This window comes from Vanessa cardui, chromosome 16 (assembly GCF_905220365.1).
Source record: "Vanessa cardui chromosome 16, ilVanCard2.1, whole genome shotgun sequence".
NCBI classification, from domain to species: domain Eukaryota; kingdom Metazoa; phylum Arthropoda; class Insecta; order Lepidoptera; family Nymphalidae; genus Vanessa; species Vanessa cardui.
Genome location: NC_061138.1, coordinates 10629725 through 10653107, shown reverse-complemented (window position 1 = coordinate 10653107; position 23383 = coordinate 10629725). Strand labels below are relative to the sequence as shown.

Here is a 23383-nt window from a genome sequence, read left to right as displayed (position 1 = left end):
GTCTAATTTCATCGAAATTGTGCCACATGTGTATTCCACCAACCCGCATTGGAATAGCGTGGTGGAATATGTTCCAAACCCTGTCCTTAATGGAAGAGAAGGCCTTATCGCAGCAGTGGGAAATTGATAGGCTGTTACTTTACTTTTTTATTTTATCTTATTGTTTCGGGCAATAATGCTGAATTAACTATTAGAGCAACACTTAACAACTGTCTGTGTGCTCTTTCAATCGGAACTGAGTCACGTGTGATGAATCTCCAAGAATCATCCACTCGAAGTTGGAGTTATCTCAGCCAATAAACCAACACCTTACTCGTGTCTCCTGCTGATACAAAAACATTAAACTCATATCTTTATCGATTTAAGCACGAATAAAACTAAATAAATATACCGCAGAATTAAATTACAGCTTATTATGAGAAAATGGAAAACGAATGCAAATACTAATTTACATATGTTCATATTTTTCTTTAAACAAAAATAAACCTTGATATCTTTAAAATAAGCTTTAAATTAGATCAAAAGTCACGGCTACATAAATATATTCTAACAATTATACCATAATATATATTCCTCAATTAACCAATTACAAAAATGCTCAGCTCCAAAGACCGTGACGCTAGTTGTCTTGAAGCTCATTGGTAGATATTGCCTTAATTATTTCAAATGTTAATTACTATTAATTAAAAAAAATATCGCAATTTATATCTGCCAGTCGAAAAAAAAAACAGCGTTAGGTGAATAATTAACTTCGAAGTATACTTTGATAATGATTTTTGTTTTTAATATAATTTTATCCTAAATGTTCTTATAAATTAGTAGATCGAAATATTATGAGTAGGAAGACGTATTGAAGCGACTACTTTGCCAAAAACGAGTAACTACTGAGTTTCTTGGCGGTTTTTCTCGGTAGAATCTACTTTCCGAACCGGTGGCACTAAATTGTAAAATGACGATTCAAAAGTGCTTATAAAAGCCTACTTGAATAAAGTTTATTTTGATTTTGGTACCCTGATTGGTTACACGTGGCCATGACTGCCAATCATCATAGGCTTATATTTTATGTAGAGCTTATAATTAAATTATAGTCATTTAAAACTTTTACGCACAAGCTCTTGGATTACATATAGACCAAAAAGTAGGAGAATATGTTTTTAAAAATATATGACGAATATATCTTTTAGTTGTATAAGGTGATGTCTATCTTCATAATATAGTAAAAACGTTGTAATTATGAATAAAGTTACGTTCTGATAGTCAAAATATTTTAGGTAGTAGGTTTGTTAAAAGGACTAAAAGGGCTCCGGAATGGTTAATACTTACCATGCTTAAACTAAAACTAACTTTTACTAATACGTTTTAGAAAAATTAGTCCTGGATTTAGGCTCGGGCTCCATCACGGGACACTAATTATTGTACAAATGCGAGCTTCTTGTCGTTTTGGTGGAAGGGTGCTTTCCAAAACGGTGGTAATATTTAAATATTGACGATTAAAAAACGCTTCATTGCTAGGTTTACTTGAATAAAATTGATTATATTAATTCTGTCTTGCTTAGGAAATGTCGTAAATTAGGACAAGTAAGAACGCCTCTATGGAGGCACGTAGAGCCCGTAGTCCTACAAATATCACTCTATATTTTAACAACGGTCTCCCATCGGAGTAAGAAAACGCAATACACTGCACCTGCGTTAGCGAGCACGCTTCACTTGTGCGTGGGAGTTGGCACGCAATTGGTCTTTTAATATGACCGTAATATCGGTCAGAACGTCATACAACAATAATTATTAATATTATATAAATATACTTCAATTGTTTTAAATTCAGTTCATGGTAGATAAGGATAGATCAGGATATATAAGGATACCTCTTCCCCGTCATATTTTTTAGCGCCAAGTAGCAATATTTAATGGTTTTTTTATTGTATGGTTAGGTGAGCCAGTGTAACTACAGACAAGGAGCATAACTTTATAGGATCAAAAGTCGGTGACGTATTGGCAACTTATGAAACGATATTTTTTTTTCGGTGTTTGTGTAAATGTTCCTTTTGCCTACATATTCAATAAAAAAAAGTAAAAAATATAATTATTATCCACCAAGCCACAATCGAGTATCATTAATTAGGTCCAACAGTTTTCAAAACGAGAGATCTTAGCTCAGTATTAAATACATTCGAAAACTGTTACTTAATGTCACTTGGCTCAAAATTGAATAGAGTCAAAATTCCTTCACTTATAATGTCTAAAACACAATATAGCTTAATGTCAGTAACATTTACACTTGCTGACTTACATCAGTATAGGTAAGTGATTTATCGTAGTGCTGTATGGACCCTAGTAGCGCCCCCTGCTGACACTGACAGCGAACGTAGCAAATAAAATGCTAATTCAGCTAAACCTTCTCTGATTAAATAGCTTAAAGACATGTAAACTGTCGAAAGAATTAAATCTTTTCTAAATTGAATTTAATGAATGATGCATTTTGTAACCCTAATATTGTCGAAAATTACATACTTTTTTATAAGACAAAACCCATACGATCTCTACAATGGTTCATACACAATGTAGCGCTGAGATCGCACGGTGAAAGTTGTCACTAAACTCGAAAACAACCCCTTTCACCAAGTGCTGCCACCCTTGAGGAAAAAAATTTGAAACAAACCCCCTGTTTTCTTGTTAGTAAAAGTTCTGCTATTCTCTGGTAGATGGCGCTTCTCGACAACGTCCCGAAGCATCTGCTCGGCGGTTGTTTGTATGTGTGCGGTAGAACGAGATAGCGAATGAAAAATAAAAAAGGAGTAAAATAGACGGCAATATGTGTATACAAAGGCGTGGTTACGTGCATGCAAACCATTTTTTTTATCGCAAAAATGGCCGGAACTTTACACGTTATGTCGTACATCATAGAGTCGTAACTACATTTTTGATATGAAGTCTTGAGTTTTAACATAATGGTATAAGGTTGAAATTAAGACTTTGTTTTGCATAAGTTATGTTTAGCTACTGAATAAGTGCGAAATAATTGGCGTCACAAGCGTCGCGGCGTCTCTAGAGAGAGAAAGTATTACGCATCTAGTACTACGCTAGAGCAGTACTTACGAGCGACCGTTAGGTGGAGGGGGACAGCGAATTAGCAATCATGAGCGATAGAAAGAGACGTCGCGAAAAAAATGCACGAAAAAAATATTTTCACGAAAGGTGCGCAGCGCGATAGAAATTACAGAAACATGGGCGCGGTTTAAAAAATGCCAGGGGCGCCTGCGCCCTCTGTAAAAAGCCGGTGCGAAAGTAAAGGGGGAAAGAGACGCTGTTAGTGAGCATTTTGTGACGAGGTGCAGTGCAACGGCACGCCACGAGCGGCCGCCACTGACGCAGCCAACAAAAACAATAACCGCTAATTATTGCGACTAATAAGCGAATACCTTTTATGTGCAAGCGTAACGAGCTCCGCGATACAAGTGATGGTCGATTCGAAAATTGTTCCAAATTCAAATGTGTGTTGTGTTCGGAAATCGTGTATCAACTGTTCGTTATGCAGAAAGAAGATTATAAAACTACGAGGTAAATATCTGAGACGATCAAATGAAAATTCCAATTAGAATAATTTATTTCGATATTTAAATGCGGTTACACTTTACTTCAATTTTTAAAAATATTCGGCAAAAGGCAATTAAGGTCATTCAAAGTTCAGGTATAAATACATTATTTTCCCGCTGAAAATGTCATCACAGACTAATTGGTATTGTATAATATTTTAATACCCAAGATTTTTTTTTAATCAAGAACTAAATTAAGAGAACTAAATATTTTTTTAAAAAAAAGAATAAAATGAAACTGAGCTTACAATGCAAATTATTCTGATACAACAGAGTTTATATAAGTGTTAAAATAACAATGAAAAATTCCCGCGGAATTCCTTCTATTAAAAAGTAAGAAATATGTTTTGATGTTTCAAAGTGCGTCTAACAATAGTATTTTATGTCACATCCATGACAGAAATCACACCTTAAATTTAAAAAAGTAATTTGTTTTCGTTTACAATTTCAGAACGCTCAATACTTAAATTCTGTATAAAGACTTGGCTGTACGGTGTAATACCTTTGCCTTTTCCCTCTAAGGAAAGAATAAAACGAAAAAAAAAAATTAAATTCTGTATGTTTTTAATGTAAATTATTTATTCGTTCATGAGACTACATAAACCTATCGTTAAAATAACAGATATAAATGCAAAAAAACGTGTTTATCTCAATATTATACGTATCAAAACTTATTTGATAATAATATTACATCTAAGATAAACTCGATAGCAAGTCAGGTGAGTTGATAAAAACAATTATCATATTAGGTATTCATGTTTAGAAGAACATTAAATTAAATAAGGAATTTATTTATATAAAATATAACGACAGTCACAAATTTATTAAAAAAATAAATATATGTAAGTTCATTGCACTTTTTAATACTTAGAGAATGTGAAATGTGAATTATAAATTTAATTTTCGAACTAGACTATCTCATTTGGTAGACAAGACGCCATTATGAATTTGTTGGAATTTCATCTGAGTAATAATATTTAATATAGAATTAATATAAATGTAATGTTGATCTCAGTTTAGTTTTTTGAAAAGTTCAAATATGGATTAGGCTCCAATGAATTTAGCATTTTAAAATTGATATACATACCTACTTATCATACCTGATGTCTTAATAATTCTTAATAAGAAATGTTTCATTTTTGTATTGTGTTCTATATGATGTCATTTGTAATTTGTCAAGTAAATCTTAAGATAGTATTGTAAGTATTAACATTGCGATATTACTTAATTTATGATATAAAGAATTTATAAATAAACTGATTGCTTTGTCTATTTTTAAAATCATTAAAAATCTCATTAAGTTAGGTATTTTTGTTGTCGATGTTAATATCAGATATTTTTTTATACATAACATTTATCTTATAATTTCGAGGCAAACAGTCAAAGGAGGCCGGTCAACTTTCTAAAAAAAAGTATCACGTCAATGTACGCATAATTAAATTTACGATCGAGAAGCATTTGAAACTTTGAACCCGAGGAAATAAATCAACGGTCAAGAGGTTCACACCTGGATCCAACGCACTATCTGCCAGTGTATAAATCATTATAAATATAAAAAAAAGTCGTGACTAGAAACCAGAATTTAGACCGATAATCGTTATAAAACTCGTCGTATTAACTCCGAACTGGGTGGAATAGAATGTTAAATGTCCCCGGTGACGATAGTATTTAAATTTTTAATCGTTGCCCGTGGGTGGAGCGTGTGAGCTTGTCATATTTTACTCATCACAATATGTATTAAAAAAAAAAACATCAAAGGTCTTTACACTCGATTCCTCAATAGCATGGAGGCCATTCGCCCGCCATATTCACATATGTGAATTTTAAATGCGACGTTTTTGCATTTAATTATTCTTTTTTAATGTTATAAATGCGCGCTAACGTGTCGATGTGGACGGTTTACATTCGTCGGTCACATAAGTTTACTTCTACGATTACTTTCGGCTGTTTAAGATAGACAATGTAATCTTTCGGTTCGAAATTCAATCCGTTCAAGTTCGTTACGAGTGTACAAAACGTTTCGACTTCCCAGTTAAGAAATATGAGCTTACACGTCGAGTAAATTAACCTCTGTAACGTCCAGTGGCCCGTGAACACGTATCAATGGTAATTTCAGTGAGTTGTACGCTCGTCAACGCAACACGACGTCGGTTTGAGTATCAAATTTAAAATTCAAAAGTAGATGACAGAGCCTTGTTTATTAAAATTTCAAGACACGGCACTTCTCATCTACGCGTACTTACAAAGTCTGACACTACCGCACTATTGCGGAGCGTTCAACACACATGCGTTACGCGACTCAACTACCGATGTCGTTGCATCCTTTGCACTCATATGAGGATAATTCGGTCTCTCGCTCTACCTACGTTGCGATGTCGGTCGCGGTCCGTTCGTCACGTCCCTCGAGATCGTATACCTAACGCATAGAAGCTAGATTGGCGTGTCACGTATTCAAAATAGGAGCGTTAGTAATGGATAAGAGTTGTATAGGGGGGTGTATGTGTGCGTGCGAGGCAGCGACCCTCCCCCGCGCCGCCCCCGCCCGCGACGCCAACGGAGCGAGTGGCGCGCGTTTACACAATCCGTTGGCTTGGCGCGGGTGATGCTCGCGCCGCGTAGCGACTGGCGCCTTCTCGTGACGACAATCGGCGCGCGAACACGTATCATCTTTTTTCAACTGGAAACTATACGACTCCAGCGTTCCAACCCGACTTTATAACCAATAGGAATTAACTCAATATTTTTTCGAAATAATTCTTATAAGAGTTACAACTGAAGATTAGTGTAGCTGCGAATGTGAATATTACAAAATCCGGCGAAATTTTTTATGGCAAATTTTATTATTTTATTAATTTAAAAAAATTCGTCGCTGACATCAAATTTTATATTGAAATCAAATAATTTGGATTTTATAACGACAAAATAAAAACTGTGAAAAATTAAATTAACATGAAGTGACGATTAGTGCTACAGTGTACGGAAAATTATTTAAATAAAAATGGCGCTAAAATAGTGCTAAGGAAAAATACAAATTTGAAGAATGAAATAGAAAATCAAACAGCAAGACTAAAAACGTGGTGAGTTGAAATTTTACCTTCTAAGTGATTTACAAAGTGTACGAACATCAAGACACTCTTTTGTTTTTAAATATAAACGGGGAAATACTGCAGGCCTATTAAAAATCATAATATTCTTGAAAAAAAAAATATTATAAGGCAAAATATTGCTAGTTACAAATTATGTTGTACTCAGTCAATTCTTATCAGCCCACTTAGCAACAGTAATTTTGCTGATAAAAAAACAGCCACATATTTTTATCTTGTTGCCACGATTATTTAGACTCGAGCCCTTATCGGACGCAAACTCTGAAAATATTACAATTTACTTTTATATAATAGTCCAAAAACTTTTTAAGAGTTTTGATATTTTATACCTAGTTTTTCTATAGTTGATTTTACAGAATACTTGCGCTGTTTAGTTTGTTAAAGTTAACTTCGGTATAACCGATTTAAATATAACTTATAAAGACACTATTCTGCTACGAATTATTTTAAAAATTAAATTTAAAAATATCCAAACGGTTACAACTATAGTTAAACAGAATAATGACAACTTTTGTAAAAAAAAGTTTAAATAATCCCTTGCCCAAGTGAAGAAAAAAAAACACAAATTCAAATTTGAAATTATAAGTAAACTTTAAAAATGTTCGATATTCAAATAGGTAATTCGTGAAAGAAGGTGTAATACAATTTAAAAAAAGAAAAGACATTTGTTACAAGAAATTCTTTAGTGTGTGTTTGTAGAACATTAAAGTGTTATTACGCAGTGTAAATAAAGAATTCATTGATATTTTTTGATAAATTGGTCCCTCAAGACACTAACATTTTGATGCAATTATGTAGCTCATTGAAATATTATTAAATGACATGTTCGAAACAAATCGCCGCTCCCGCTATGATTAAGGGCCATCAACAATGTACTGTTGTGTAGATAATTACTGTTTTCATGTAAAAATATGAAACGACTGTGAAAATCGGCCAAGTGATTTTTTTTTTTGAAATTGATCCGAGTTTGTAATAATTTGCTCGAAATTTATGATGTTATTTAATTTTATCATATTCGATTTTCATGATCATAATAATTGTTAGTAGTATCTATTAAAAAAATAAACTCGAAACTTGTTTTCTCATAAATATATATTGAAAATCGTTCGTACGAAAATTTAATAATGTGTAATAAAATTGCGAGTTTTTGAAAGGAAATTAATATAAAAGCTTCAATCATTTCATTTGAAAATACTATATATTGAATCGTTTATAAAATAACTACTAAACATATTTGATCTGTACAATATTATCTAAAAATAATTTCAACCAGTTGCTATTTTATGTTATAAATTGACTTGCATACGAATTCCGATTTGAACTGAAAAATGGTTTCACATTAACATGTATAATTTAAGCATGTATATTCTCCATTAAATCTGGAATATGAGTGTTGCCACAAATTACAATAAAACGTCGAGTTTTATTGCAAGTTAACAAAAAAAAATAATCAATAATTGTTTTTATACGTTACGTGAATGTTAATAAAACGTTCGAAATTCAAAAAAACTTATAAACATATAAATCATCTATTCGTTGACTATTATTAAAAATTTCGAAGTGCCTCAGGCGACAAGATGGATCGTTAGTTTCAAAGAGCGGGCGAGGTTCAATTCCAGGCCGCTAATTATTATTTATGACCAGCTTTTATCGTTGCTTGCGGCTAGAGGAAGTATTCGAATCATTTAAATTAGATCGACTGGATCGGTAAATGTGAGATTTTTTTTCTTATTCATGAAGTAATCTTACGGACGATAACATAACTTTTTTTTTTTTAATTTAGCTTTGCTAGACCAAGACGAAAGTTTATACAGCGTAATAAGAGTTAGGCCAAAATAAATGCTAATACATTTCAAATAGAAGTCCTAAAAAATCTTATATAGACAACTTTTCTCAAAAAATTGTTTTTAAATTTCATATTTACCTACAATTATTTTATTTAAGTTACTTGAAAGATTTGTGAAAGTTATCATATAGATAATAAATAAAATATGTGTATGTTAGATATAAAACATAATACATACATGAATTTCGATATTTTTCCTTTCAAAACTAAAAAAAAAAACAATTCATTCAAATAAGCTTTGACAAACTTTGCGTCAATAACGTACTGATGTACAACAAAAGTACAACCTATGTAATTAGAGAATTTAATCAAAATCCGTTCAACAGTTTAGCTATACATATTACATTATATTTATGTGTTGTGAAAATAAATAACATCAATTTAAAATTGTATAAAGAATATTTTTTAAAATTTTCTTGTTTAGAATTTAACATGCAAATATAAACTGCAAGTGTGCTTGTACATTAATTTAGAGTGAATATTTATATATTAATTTTAAAACGCGGTAGTTTATAAATAAGGTAGTCTAGGTAGGTAGTTTTAAATTGAAAAAGAAAATTTCTTTAGTATAAAATGGTCCATCACAAGCGTTTCTATATAAAGAGATAAATAAGAAATTCGCATCATATTCTCTTATATACTTACCACCTTTATATGTCGTCATTATATACCTATTTAAATTAGTATGTGTAATTAACGTTGAAAAATATCAAATGGATACGTATATACTTGTTTCAAATTAGTGTCTGTATACAAATATATGATATCTTTAATTAGCAAACTAACAGTCCGAAAAGTCCTAAATAGCCCAATCTTAGAGTTAATACCACCACGCCACTTTAGTTCATACCAAACGTTTTTCTTCATCGCCGAACACGACACGAACAAACAAATTAACCAAGTTAAAATTAAATGGTGCTTGCACAGACTCGAACCGACGATCTCCGGTTACGATACACGTGTTCCATTTTGGTTCACACTAAACATATTTACATATCAATTAATTGATTTGAAATCAGCTTGGAATTCATAGAAGCGAAAAATTTACTACGATAGATCAGACCTTTATGTATTTGTGAATTGGGTTCTGTATATATTGAGATATACATATAGCTAGATATAATAAGTTAAACACACATGTACGTTTTAGGGTTCAGGGTAGTCCGCAATATATACATATATATATTATATACCCATCGTTCTTTGGCATTTCAGTTTAGTTAATAGGAAATTTCATTAAATTCGGTTCAGCGGCTTGGTTATGAAAGTGCAACAGACAAACAGATTTCTACATTTATTTATATTAGTATAGATTATCACGTAAGATTCCTTGCAGCTTGTATTCCTAATCTGATCTTCAATAGACATTTTTAACCGACTTCAAAAAAAGGAGGAGGTTCTCAATTCGTCGGGGCCTTTTTTTTTTTTTTTTATTTTTTATCCCGTAATGTTATAACAATATTTGTCATTTGCAAAAAATAATGCATAACGAAATAATACTTAATGATTAACATTATATAAAATATAGCGTTACATAAAACTGAGAAAATATGATATTGTGTTTCATCTCATCACAGTTATGGTAAGTGCGGATGCATTGCCATAACTGATCTGTGCTTTAGCCATAGTTTTATAATAGGCTAGATGTAACATGTCTCATGTATCTTATATACCTAAGATGACGTCACAACAGCCGTACTTGACAATCCTAATACATAATATGAATTTGTACATCTGTCAGAAACAAAATTACTTAGGATAGGTACTTACTGACGCGATTCTACCCTAGAAGAGTTTTAGAAGTTTATGTACAATTATATAAACACAAAGTAGTGAGTTTGTCCAAAGCACAAACTTCAGACCCGCTTGCTAGAACAGTTTAAGGCCCAGTCTCCAAATCTGTGACCTAGGCTTTCAGTAGAAGTGTCTTAGATAACTATTACATTAAATATGAAAACTGTTTAAAATCAAATGTTTTTATTTAATCTGTATGATATATGATGTAGGAGTATATCTTTAGATTATTTGATACCGGAATTACATTGATATATATACAATGCAAATGTACTTATATAAAAGTATAATACTTATGTATTTATAAAAAATAATTTGCAATGACAATTTTGCGAGTAATATTAATAAATACCTAGATTGAACATGTAAAAAACACAGGCCATAATTTGTTTAGTTACTTAAACTTACTTAGTTTTTAGTTACAGCAAAAACAAGACCTATATCTCGTATCTTGTAATTACAATACCAAATTGTATTTTTAGACTTAAAGTCCTACTCACACGTACATGACTACATTATTCCAAAAAATAATAATTTGAAAATCGAAAAACATTCTTTATTACAAAATTCTAATTTCAAATGTTAATAATATCTCATTAATTTAAAAGCCAATAGACAAATATACTTCAATTAATTTTATACGAGAAAATTAAATGTAGAACACTTCTGGTAACATTTTAATTCGAGCGTGTTAAACAGATAACAGTAAAACATTCTCTAAATATAATTCCAAGAAATCTAAGGGCTAATTATACAAAATTTCACGTCTAATTCTCGAGCGAGTGCCATATAATTCGTTTCAGTACCGACCGTACACATGTCCACACATGCTAACTAGGAAAACATATTTGTTACTATGCGATGTGACTCACGCGGTCACGGCCCGGAATAGAACGGATAACGGCCAACTTAAATACGTAATAATAACATTCAGTATTTAATTTAGTACCTAATTGAAACAATCTAATTGGTGTTGCCGTTTGAAAAAAAAATTATTATAGCTATAAAATAAGAGTTCGAAATTTAAAATTTGAAAGAAGAATCTTTTTATTTTTATTCATATACATATTTTCTTAATAATCATTATTCACAAGCATATATACAATATGATTACTAATTTCAGTGTTATGATATTATTCTTTGTTATTAAATTCAAATAATCTTCAAATTATGTATGTGTTAAGTTAGGGCTATAATTACATTTCAATAATGATAACAAAAAAAAAACTACATTAATAGACGTTGGTACAAATGAACAAAGAAGTGAATGTAATTAATTTAATTAATAGCTATGTTCTTCCAAATTATAAACGATACTTAATTGACCCCGTTAGATACTATTCTTGTCATATATTGCTTTAATCGTCTATTTGTAATGTGTAAAGGTTAAGAGGTAGACGTTTTGACAGGTGATTAAACAAAGACATTTGAAGTGCATTGTTTTTTTTTTTAAACTTCAAGTAACGTGTTTTCGATCCAAGGGCGTTATGACATGTAACAAATGAATTCTCTATTATATTTATAACCTTCTTTTGTTAAATAAAAATATTTTTGTGGTGCTATTAATCGTTGGTTTGTCTCAGGAATATTGTTATTGCTCTAATAAGGTTTTATTGTATTTCTGCATATAATTTCCTGAGTTTTTTTTTTAATATATTAAATTGCTTAGCGAAGGTATTAACATGCAATACTTTTTTCGAATATGTGAGTTCATTACACAGTTACATAGTATATATTTATTTATAAATATTAACAAGATTATTAAGTGAAATGAGTTTAAATGATAACCCCACGACATTAGATATATTTTTTTTTCATACATTTCTAGCGTCAAATCTTTTGTGTATTCAACGTTCGCTGTCAAAATATATTTCTCATAAAGTAACAACCAATTCATTACTGTTTTCTTTAACAAAAGAAATATTGTGTACTTACAAAAGATAACAATTCCTTTTATTGACTTCTATGTCGGAGAACTTTCCTAAGTGGTCTCTGAATTCAATTTTATTGTGTCTTTTTTTGCCCCTTTTTTAATTGTTATAATATCAGTCCACAAAATATTAAGTTACATCTTTTGTTCTATTTGCACGAGTGTATAACAATAAAATGTTTATATGATTAATAGTATTACATTAATCTTAACTAATAACAATTAAAAATAGTGATACGTGACTATTATAATAAATAACAACAGCTAAGGTATTTAATTTTAATCTATTAACCCTGTATCGTTGTCTTCGGTCGGAAAGACCGAAATATATGTTTCTCAGACTTGTATAAATAACCCCCTCGAGTTTTTTTTTTCTTATAAATTCTTATGTGTTGTGAAGTCTAAGAAATAAATAGTCGAGTGTTTACAAATTAATTAGCCTGCCCACGCTTCCTCTAGCGTGGCGATATTACGTTCCTTTCTTCGAACCGGAGTTTAGCAACTTGATATTTTAATTTTTAAGATACAAAGTTGCACTGGAAGTTCAAGTCGGACTTAATATCGTATTACTTGCTATTTTATGTGGCTTCGCACAAAATAAAAAGAACAATTAAACAAAAGGAGGGGCGTGTAACGAAATTAAATGTTAAATACCTTAACTCACGCCCTTTTCTTGTTGTTTTTTCTGCCACAGTCTATACGTATAAGTTACATCTTTTAATTTTTTTATCAATATATAATTTTAAATTATGATGGTTATGATTTTAATACACACCCGTGCATACGGATTCATTTCAGTGGAGTTGAAGGTATTTCAAACGGCAATCCATAATAGCTTCCTAATTTACATTTGATTAACTTCTGAAGACATAAAAAAAATATCTAACAATTTTTGCACGGACCATAAACCACACGAAAACAGTTATCTTGTATTTTTTTTACGTTGCGTGCTGAGGTCAAAATCATTATATAAAAAAGCCAGAACAAGCAACGTAAACATCGCTCTGGTGGAACGACTAAGTCTAGTTAGTCACGCTGTCTATCAAAACAGACTACGTCCCAAACAATAGCGTACACACAAACTTTTAAGCTGCAACTCAAGCATAGTGCTATCTCTCTCTTTCTCTTTGAAGCATACTAATTGTTTATTTCATTCGCTCTTCACATTTATTATCTATAGATTAATTATAGACATTGTATGTCATTTTACTTATCTTTTTTCGGTAGCATTTTCGAATCACTTTAAAATATATTTAACATGCAATAATATTAACGCTCGTTTTAAAATTTTATTATTAAATAATGTTTAAAAATACTCGCTTACGAATGCAATACGATTATACAGCGAGAACATCACGGGTTAACCCTTGAAAAGTCGATGCAAATTTCTTGCATTAATAAATAATGTATGCCTCGTCGACATTTAGATATCTGTGTGAGATAAGCGAAGTTAGACAAAGATGGATGGCGAAATGAGATTGCTTGACACCTCTGTCTGATAAAAATTTTAATAAGCAATCTGTTTCGTATTATTTATGTAAGTGGCTGAATATATTTGCACTTTGAGCGTCGTTTTGTGAAATGTTATATATTTAAAATATATATTTTATTTATGTAAAATGAAAACAAAATTTAAAACTCCTAAATAGCGTTATTTAATTGTTTTTCTTTATTGTTACAGATAGTGTGTGCTTTTGGATATTCCCGCATAGATAAAGGTAAGAATTACAATTTATATATTACATATACTTAATCTAATATACGTTATGAATAAGTAATAGTAATGCTTGCAAAATTTACTTTTAATAAAAATAGATATGTAGGTACATCAACGGCGATGATTGCTCAAAAAAAAAATCATTCGGATGATCTTAAACAGTAGGTACACATTTTATATATCTACAGTATATATTATGGTAAATAAGAGTAAAAAAATCTTGTTGCTGCAAGCATATTTAATAATATAAAATAAATAGATTATGGCATAGTCAATACAATAATAGGTATTTACAACTCATATAAGTACATAGTTAACAATACATGACAAATACGAATTATTACGTAATCATAAAATTCCATTCTACATCGATGTGTATAATCTAAAAAATTTCAAGGAGAAAGTCATGATAAAAAATTGATTGATGATCGGGATAAAGTTTGAAGTGAAAGTCGATATGATAATGTTTTATACACTGACGTCTTCATGATCTTCCAAATGACCTGCTATCAATTGAAAATATTTCATACTTATCTAACATACCTGTTTAGTAATAAAACTAAGTCGCTTTTCAATATAAACTACATCATGTTCTGTTTTCGAAAAACCATTTTTACCTCATGCTCAACGCTCGGAATAATCACCAACTATTAACCTCTATTATCTGATTATATAGGTTCAGTAATTATTTAATTATAATATAGCATATACATATCAATCAAAAAGATTCCAGTAACATAAAAAAAATTACACATGTCTGGACAAAGTTCTAAAACTAGAAAATATTTCGTTGATGAGACACCTAAAAATATAAGCCAATCATAAAAAATACAATAATATCAAATTTGCAAATTAAATTGTTTAAGAAAATAATATTAAAACAATTCGATTCTATTTTCAACGGATGTTATCAGGTTTGAGATTTTTATTTTAGTAGATTTTTAAGGTGTAAGGTATATATTTAATTTTGTATAAAATCAATCGAAATATTTAGATCCCATACATAGAATTAAAACTAAAGTTTATATTTTGAATTAAAATTTCTATACTCTATATTATTACGTCTACAAGATTATAGGACAATCTCAATTTAATGCAATGTTTTATCCATTATAGTAATTTCTTTGTCCAACACAGCCGGTCTAACCCAACCCTTCAACATACGGTGTCTTCTATACCGACTTTCACATCCTTCCTGTATTAAATGTATTCATAACGCGACAAAAAACTAATGCGTATCATTTGACGGTTTTTAGACAAAAGGCCGGTATCTATTGTAGGGTTAAAAGGATTTTTTTTTATAACCGAAATTGGATCAAAAGATGCAACCGATACGTTGCTTTCTGTCCATAACTTTCATTTATTTATTCGAACGAGGTACGTCAGAGGATCTAACGCTTAGTTTAAATGAAATACATAAGTTAAAATCGGCGAGAGTTTTCACCTGTTTAATGTTTGTTTATAATTATTCATCTTGAGTTCGGTTTAAAAAGAAATACATCGTGGGGAATATCGCTTAAGATAAAATATCACCAACCAGTTCTAGATCAACTTGGTGAAATAAGCCGTTCAAATAATCCACAGATGATTTATTTTCCATGTTGTCTCGTACACATTTACAAGTTGTTATTGATTCATGTAACGAATTTTAGAATACAAACGAGCATGGCGTTATTCAATGACGAAACGTTCACGAAGACTCATTATCCATAAGTTATAGATAAGAGGATTTTGAATAAGTACGGAACCGCGAGATTGCCCAACCGTACTACACAAGCCACATTCACTTTCAAAGAAACTTACAAACCACTGTCACAAAGTGCACCATTGTTACGCAGTCCCTTATCTCCGAACACAATAAAGCTACCGTGTGCATCATACGAGTTGAATCAAAGATACTTTGAATAAAGCATACCATTGTCAATATTATAAATATTATGCTAATGCGATAAAAGAAAAATTTTGACTCCGGATCTAAACGACCAGGTGACGCCGTGAAAGGGTTAGAGATTCAAATGTCTTTCGCCCCTATTTGAATGTGATCATTTATTAAGATTCGGTCTATTGTTTAATTTCTTATTCCCATAGATGTGCACGCACGGTTAATAATTTATGTGAGAACAATGTTAGTGATATACATACTTATTTCTTTGCTGTGTTCACGGTTCCAGGGATTACAATAACATTTTGTTCGGAGGTCGTAAGTTATCCTAAATAACGTCCGTGTGTGAATGATATTATTTTTGTAATTGATCGGGAAACAATCTAGCTGAAAATAACAACTCGGTTTTATAACAATATAAAGATTGTTTTAAATTCTTACTTTTAAAACTGAAAACTTTAACTCAAAGATGTCATGATTTTTTCGACCGTCGATAGTGAGATTTTAAGAGTGACGCAAACATTACCTTCGGTCTGTGTAAAATTAAAAAAAAAAAACTAAAAACTATAAACATTAATGAATCCTTGTTACTCATACTATTATTGGTTTTATTAAAAAAAAAAAATGTATAAAAATTTAATAAAGATAAATTTGTTTAAATTTTATATCACTTGAAGTGCCGTCAATTCGATAATTTCATAATTAAAGTACACGTCATTTATTTCCTAATAATAAAGTTACTTAAAAAGTAAAAAAGGCTAATTACGCACATCTGTCATTATTATTTTTTTTTAAACAACAGACCACTAACAGAAACGTTCAGGCTTTTGATTTGGTAATTGGTGTTATTTTCTTTACATCGAATTGCCTGTGCCTAATTATGTAATTATTGTTGAAGAAATAAAAAAATAAACTTCGCTGCAGCGGTAACAGTAATTTTTCATTTTTAGCAGTTCGATGGTTTTAAATTAACTTTGTTTATGAATGCAAATATTGAACCAAAATATATTTAGGTAATATATAAATAGACTATCTTGTCTAGTTATACATAGATTCTGCAAACAGTTCTATTTCAATTAAAATTGCAATTTATATGTGCTTTAATAAATATTTTTTTAATTATAATTTTATTGGTAATAGCTAGATATATATATTAATTAATTATGGCATCAATCAATACCCATCAAAAACGTCTTCAAGACACTTGAAACGTGACAAAATAATTTCAATTTGACCTTCAAAATAAACCCATTGACATCTATTTATTTGCACATATAACGCTTATTACTAAAATGTATTCTTTATCAGCTAATACTAACTTGTTTAAAATTTTAAAAAATGTATACAGATAGATAAACATAATAGTTTAATCATAGTTAATTCAATATCCATGGCATGGAATTCGAAATAGATTTACTGGTACAAGGTCTTATTCACTTAATAATAATATAATTTCTATGTTAATTAATTATAGTGGTTCTCCAGATTGTTATATTTCTTACACGAGAGGCAAATGCATTACATGTATTTTTATTTCCCAAGCCAGCGGCGTGTGGTCGCTTGCAAGTCACTACGTATGTTTGTTTATGAAATACTTTTAAACTTGACGTACAATATGAAAATATACAAGAAATAATCTTTACCACACGCGTTTCGAATCATGCACATGTACATGTTGAAATTATTTTAAACTCTTTTTAATTATGAGCATGATAAATATTGTGCTTAATTTTACGTAAAAATGAATATTAGTTAATATATTACAAGCGACCCGCCCGGCTTCGCTTATTTGCAATGCTGATAGTAAATATATGTACTTACAGAAGTTGTTTATTTACGACATCACATTAGGAACTTCTAAAATTGTCAGCGTTTCTTAACTATATTGTATACAAAAACATTCCTCTCGAATTACTCTATTAAAAAAAAAATGCATCAAAATCAGTTGTGTAGTTTTAAAGATCTAAGCATACCTACACAGAAAGGCAGCGGTAAGCGACTTTGTTTCATATAATTTATAGATAGTTGTTATAATAGTTTGAAATCGTATTACTGTAATTAATCTTTGAATTATTATTTGAATCCCGTTCAATAATCTTAATTCCATTGTCGTTCTATAATTAAACAACATTTTCTATTCAATGACACGAACGCGACTGTCGGCGCATAAGACGCGAGTATTCATTGACAACGTGACCCATTCGTACATATGTATATGTGTATATGTGTGCATGTGTATATAAATATTATTTATCACACACACAAATATAAAAATATTTAATTATACACGGAAACATTCTATCATTTGCTCAAACAATAATTCCCTATAAAAAGCGACAATAATTCCCTGTCCGCTGTACAAGATTTCTATTTTCAAATTAATGCCGTTCGAATTGGAAACGTCTGAAGCAATTAGAGGCCTATAATTTAAATTTTAGTACACTTTCACGTGTGTAATAACAAGACGCACACAGATGGCCGGCGACCACAGCTGTTCTTGACTATTCTTATGCAAAGCAGACTTTCATTGTGTTGTTGCTATGTACGTGTAGTTGTAATAACCGTACCTATTAGTACATCGATGCGATAGGGTTGTTCGATTTTTAAATTATGTGACGTGTCAGTATTTTTTTTTTTACAAACTTTAGCAAACAGTCAATTATTTATGCCAGCTTGTTTGTATCTATTTGTACATCTATAACGATGTGCTAAACGAGTATCGATAGCCCTTTTTTCAATGTTTTAATTATTTTAGTTTCATATTCTTTGTTTTCAATTCTTAATAATAAACGTAGCTCTTTGTATGGCTTCGACTATTTGGTCAAAACCAGTATTCTAGGCTTCAAGGGTGAGTTAGGTAGCGTTATTACAGGAGAATCGAGACTTAGATCCTGTGGTTAGCGGTGCAATGACCAATGCTACTGTTACCACTAACCATAATGTTGCCATAATCTTCGTTACTTGTCTACTAAGTAAGGATTGCAGGTAGATGAGCAAATATAGCTCCTATACATTATATCAGGCTTCATACCTTTATATATTCCTATTATTGGGTAATAACGGTGAAGGAACGTAGCAGAAGCAGTGTGATATAAGCCCTTCTTAAATTACAAGGAACTTTAAATAAGGAGGGATTTTCAAATAAAAGGATATTTCTAATTATCAAATACCTCTTCACCACTGTTGAGGTAACTTAAACAAGGTGTTAATTAACAACAAATATTAAATAGCGATTTCTCAAGTTATTTCATTACGTGAATGGCCTTACGTCGTTCGACTGAAGCCGTTTACTTCGACACCACTCGGATGAAAACGCGAGTTTTATACCCCCATAAAATATTTACGAGTTAGCCATTTGTAGCTGCGATTTGTAATACCTTCATTTTTCTATATTAAATTGTAAATTTAAGATTTTTATTTCGATTACTGTAATAGAAAATGTAATTGCGAATAGAAGTGAAACTTCTTAATTATATTTGTTTCTCTTCATCTCTCTTGTTATAGTTTTCTTAAAAGTCACGCATCCTTAAATCATTTTGTTTACAAATCGATTATCGAATCACCACCGAAAAAGGTTTTACTTCAAAATTTTTTTTATAATGTTCAAAAGCAAACAATTAAAAATCGATTACGTTTTAATGATATTTAACATGTTATATAAAAAATTAAATTATTCTTATATTTCGTTTATTAGAACGTTGAGAACGATAAAAAACAAAATTACCTTCCTTTAATCTGACAATATCAAACGAGTAATATGTCATTTGTGTATTTTTTACACGAACGAGTTTCCGCACATAACGCCGTTTTAATACAAGATAAGCATTAGCCGGTCATACATGTGTTTTGTCACCAACTGTCTTCATGTCCCTTAATTTGTGGACTTCCTCAATAAAATTTTATAGGTGACAATTAAAGTCAATGTGCGGGCCACACGCGGCACAGAGCATTTACATGTGGGAAAAATATTATGTTCGTCACCAATTATTTATGTATTAACGCCTTACATCGGATAACGCTCTTTTGAAATACCATAGACAAAAAATAAATAGGATAATATGCCCCGTATACACATCGCATCAAGTAACACCTAATTGGATCTCGCTGTGATATTATTATATATTTTTTTATGGTATAGGTTGGTGGACGAGCGTATCGGCCACCTGATGGTAAGTGGTCACCATCACCCACAGACAATGACGCTGTAAGAAAAATTAACTATTCCGTACATCGTCTATGTGCCACCAACCTTGGGAACTAAGATGTTATGTCCCTTGTGCCTGTAGTTACACCAAAGATCTGTACCATAGTCAATTGTTATAAATTGATTTAAGCCATGTTCCAAATTCAAATATTAACCGTTGTGAAATAATAATAATGTAGTTAGTATCATACCAGGATCAGCGTTTGCGTACTTTCCGAAGCATATACATATGTTACTAACTCAAAGCGACTTTCTGTAAATTCCTGTATACAAAATAACTTTAATAACATTTATTAGCGGCATTCTTATTAAATAATTAAAAGTTAGAATCAGACTTTTAAATTTCAACGACATTGAAAACATACTGTAAAAAAAAAATATTATGTAATCTATGATTTCATAATGATTATATATATTTATAAATCTAAAATATACTAATGTGATCGTAAGACAAATTACACGTAATTATTATTTATCTATAAAAAGTTTTTAAGTGCGTAGTCATAATTAACAGAGTTCTGTGTCCAATTGGAGTAATTATTAAATAATTGTAACTCAAGTATTTATTTAATAGACTCACAGACCATATACGATAGGTTGTTTTAAAGGAATTTTATTATTGGCACGTAACTCCGGTTGTCATCGATGGGCGTTATTACATGTGTATAATATTTGTTAAGATTATTGTTTCAATTAATTCTATATTTAAACACATATATAATCTATATTACACACACGTGTAACTTTCTGTATTAAGTGATAAATAAATGAAACCTCTTTTGTTGTGTCAAATTTAAAAAAAAATCTATTAAAGCAATACACGTGAAACTCAAAGAGGTTTTAGTATATGATATTATTTATTAAATAAGGTTCTGACGTCGTTCCTTCCCTTCAAATTAAGACAATGTATCCATTCAATGTTTGTAAGTTATTAAAGCTTGTCGAAATTTTTTTCTATATACATTTAAATTATACAATTTTAACGTTAACGACTCAGTGGAGAAATGAAAATTAGCAATAATTATTTCATTAATTGCAAAGACTGCCCACTTTCAATGATTTCCGACATGCAACCGATTGTTTTTTTTATATATCACACGGATATAATCCAATAGCGATGTTCATGTGAATGAAGTAGTAAATTCTATTCGCAATTGTGTGGAAATAAATAAATACGCGCGGTAGTCATGCCACCAACCCCGTCCGATCCATCACGACGCGGGCGTGTCGGCCGAGTGACGTCACGCTAATCGCTCCCTCGCTGATAAACGCGTCGCCATTTTGAATTTCCTCTTTTATTTTATTTTTTTCCCATCCGTGCGCAAACGCAACCGCTGCCTGCGCTAATTAAGTTGCCTTGTTTGGTTTGAATGATTGCATGCAGATATTATTTAGAACTGAGTTATTCCATTTTTAAATGAGTAACTCGTTTATTTAATTATATATATCTATATCGATCGGGCTGATTAATATTTTAAATCGTTATAATGCTCGTCGAATTTGTATATGAACAATTAAACTTCGTAATTCCATCGATGTATTTTTCTTAATTTTTTTTTTTTTTTAATAGTGAATTAAGGCTAGTAAGTACGTATTCCGTCAAGTTCCCGATCACGGTATCAAATTATTAAGCAAGTGGTCTGTCGGCTTTTCGAAAGAGAGTTATTTTTCACGATACACGATAAAACCAGTATACAAATGGGACGCGTGCAAGTTTGCTGGGGTATCGAGTTTCGGCATCACTTTGTAACATGTTCGTGCATACCTTATAATTTTTAAACTCGACCAAATTAACAATTAATAGCGTCGTTCAGAAATTTCGTCTAGGAAATATGGACGCGTCGAATTCCATTTCAAAGATCCTTATCTAAATAATCTGTATCGTTTCAAATGATAGCAACCATACGCTGATGATTAAAATTCTTTAAGTTTTTAAGTTACAGTTAATAAATGTTAATGTTTTTGTATCCATATGAAATAAAGCTTATACTACTAGTGTATCAGTGTATAATTACCCTTACTTTTATTAATGATTCATACAACTTTGTCCAATTAATATTTTGTTATGAAACGAATATATCATGAGAGCTTAATAAACCGTTTCACCAGTATATTAAATATATATATCACGCCTGGATTTATTTACAAAGGCGAGTAGCATTATCTCATTAAAATTCCAAGTGCCTTCTAAAACCGTCAACGGAAGGCATTATTTGTGTCTGTCATCAGTACGTGTCTGTGGATAGGAAATTAATACCGACTGCAATGCTCTAGCATTAATGACTTGCTTCGATAAAACTCGAGCCATAAGGAAAAACCGATGGTTTTACACGTGAAAACAACACAGATACATTAGGTATAATTATTTATCTGTGGTTATAAACGATGAAATATACTTTTTTGGATGCATATCAGAGGTCGTTGCTACGGTAATTGGATGCAATTATACTTTATAAAAATAAGATTTTCAATTGCATTTATTAATAGATATCTCGATGTTATCCAGAACAAAAACGTAAACAGGAAACGTCGGTCGTTACAAAGTCAAAACTGCGATCATCGTCTGCGAGTAATAATTGTTTACGGATTAATCGATTGAACAGAAAAAAAAATCGATTAAAATCGTTTTCATATCGTATCTCGGTTTGTCGGAAACAAGAGTGCGGTTATAAATTCGAAAACGGCCCAACCTGTCGCAACCGCGGGGACATTTGGTTAGCGTTCAAATTTATTCTTTACCCTTTTTTGTTCCACATTTTGAGGTAAAAAAATGTAAATAATACGATCCTTTGAAATCGGGGAAGATACGAGTGGGGTAAAGTTTGAGGTACACTCGAACCAAAGGGCCTTTGTTTATTTACCCTCGTTGAATTCTTATCTGACCGTTAAAAATCTATATAAATAAATTATTTCTTTTCGAGAGTACCAATAAACGAGTACTTTTTTTTTTCAAAATATTTCCGTGCAATTTATTTAATTACAATTTTTATTCTGTATCTAAGAAACGCTTATGTATGTAATACTTTTGATTTTATCGTGACAATAAATTTAGTCATTTCATCCATTTCATGAAAGATCCAAACTTAATAACTTTATTTTATATCATTAATCTATATCAATATTATAAATGTGAAAATAACTCTGTCTGTCTGTCGCTCTATCACGACCAAACCGCTGAATTTGATGAAATTTCAAAGTTAATGTACTTCAAAAAACGACAGGCTATTTTGCCTTACACATGTCAACCAATACCCTAAAACGCGAGCCAAGCCACTGGACTAGTATGAAATAAATGAAATCACTTAAATTTACA

General features: G+C 30.9%; 1 long non-coding RNA gene across 1 annotated transcript in view; it reads left to right on the top strand.

The window, feature by feature from the left end:
- The first annotated feature begins 6175 nt into the window (after positions 1–6175).
- The window catches only part of LOC124536522, a 30429-nt gene continuing 13221 nt past the window's right edge, over positions 6176–23383 (top strand). The window contains exons 1-2 of the long non-coding RNA XR_006966881.1: positions 6176–6670; positions 13949–13985. This is a non-coding gene — a long non-coding RNA (uncharacterized LOC124536522). The remainder of the gene's footprint in view (positions 6671–13948; positions 13986–23383) is intronic.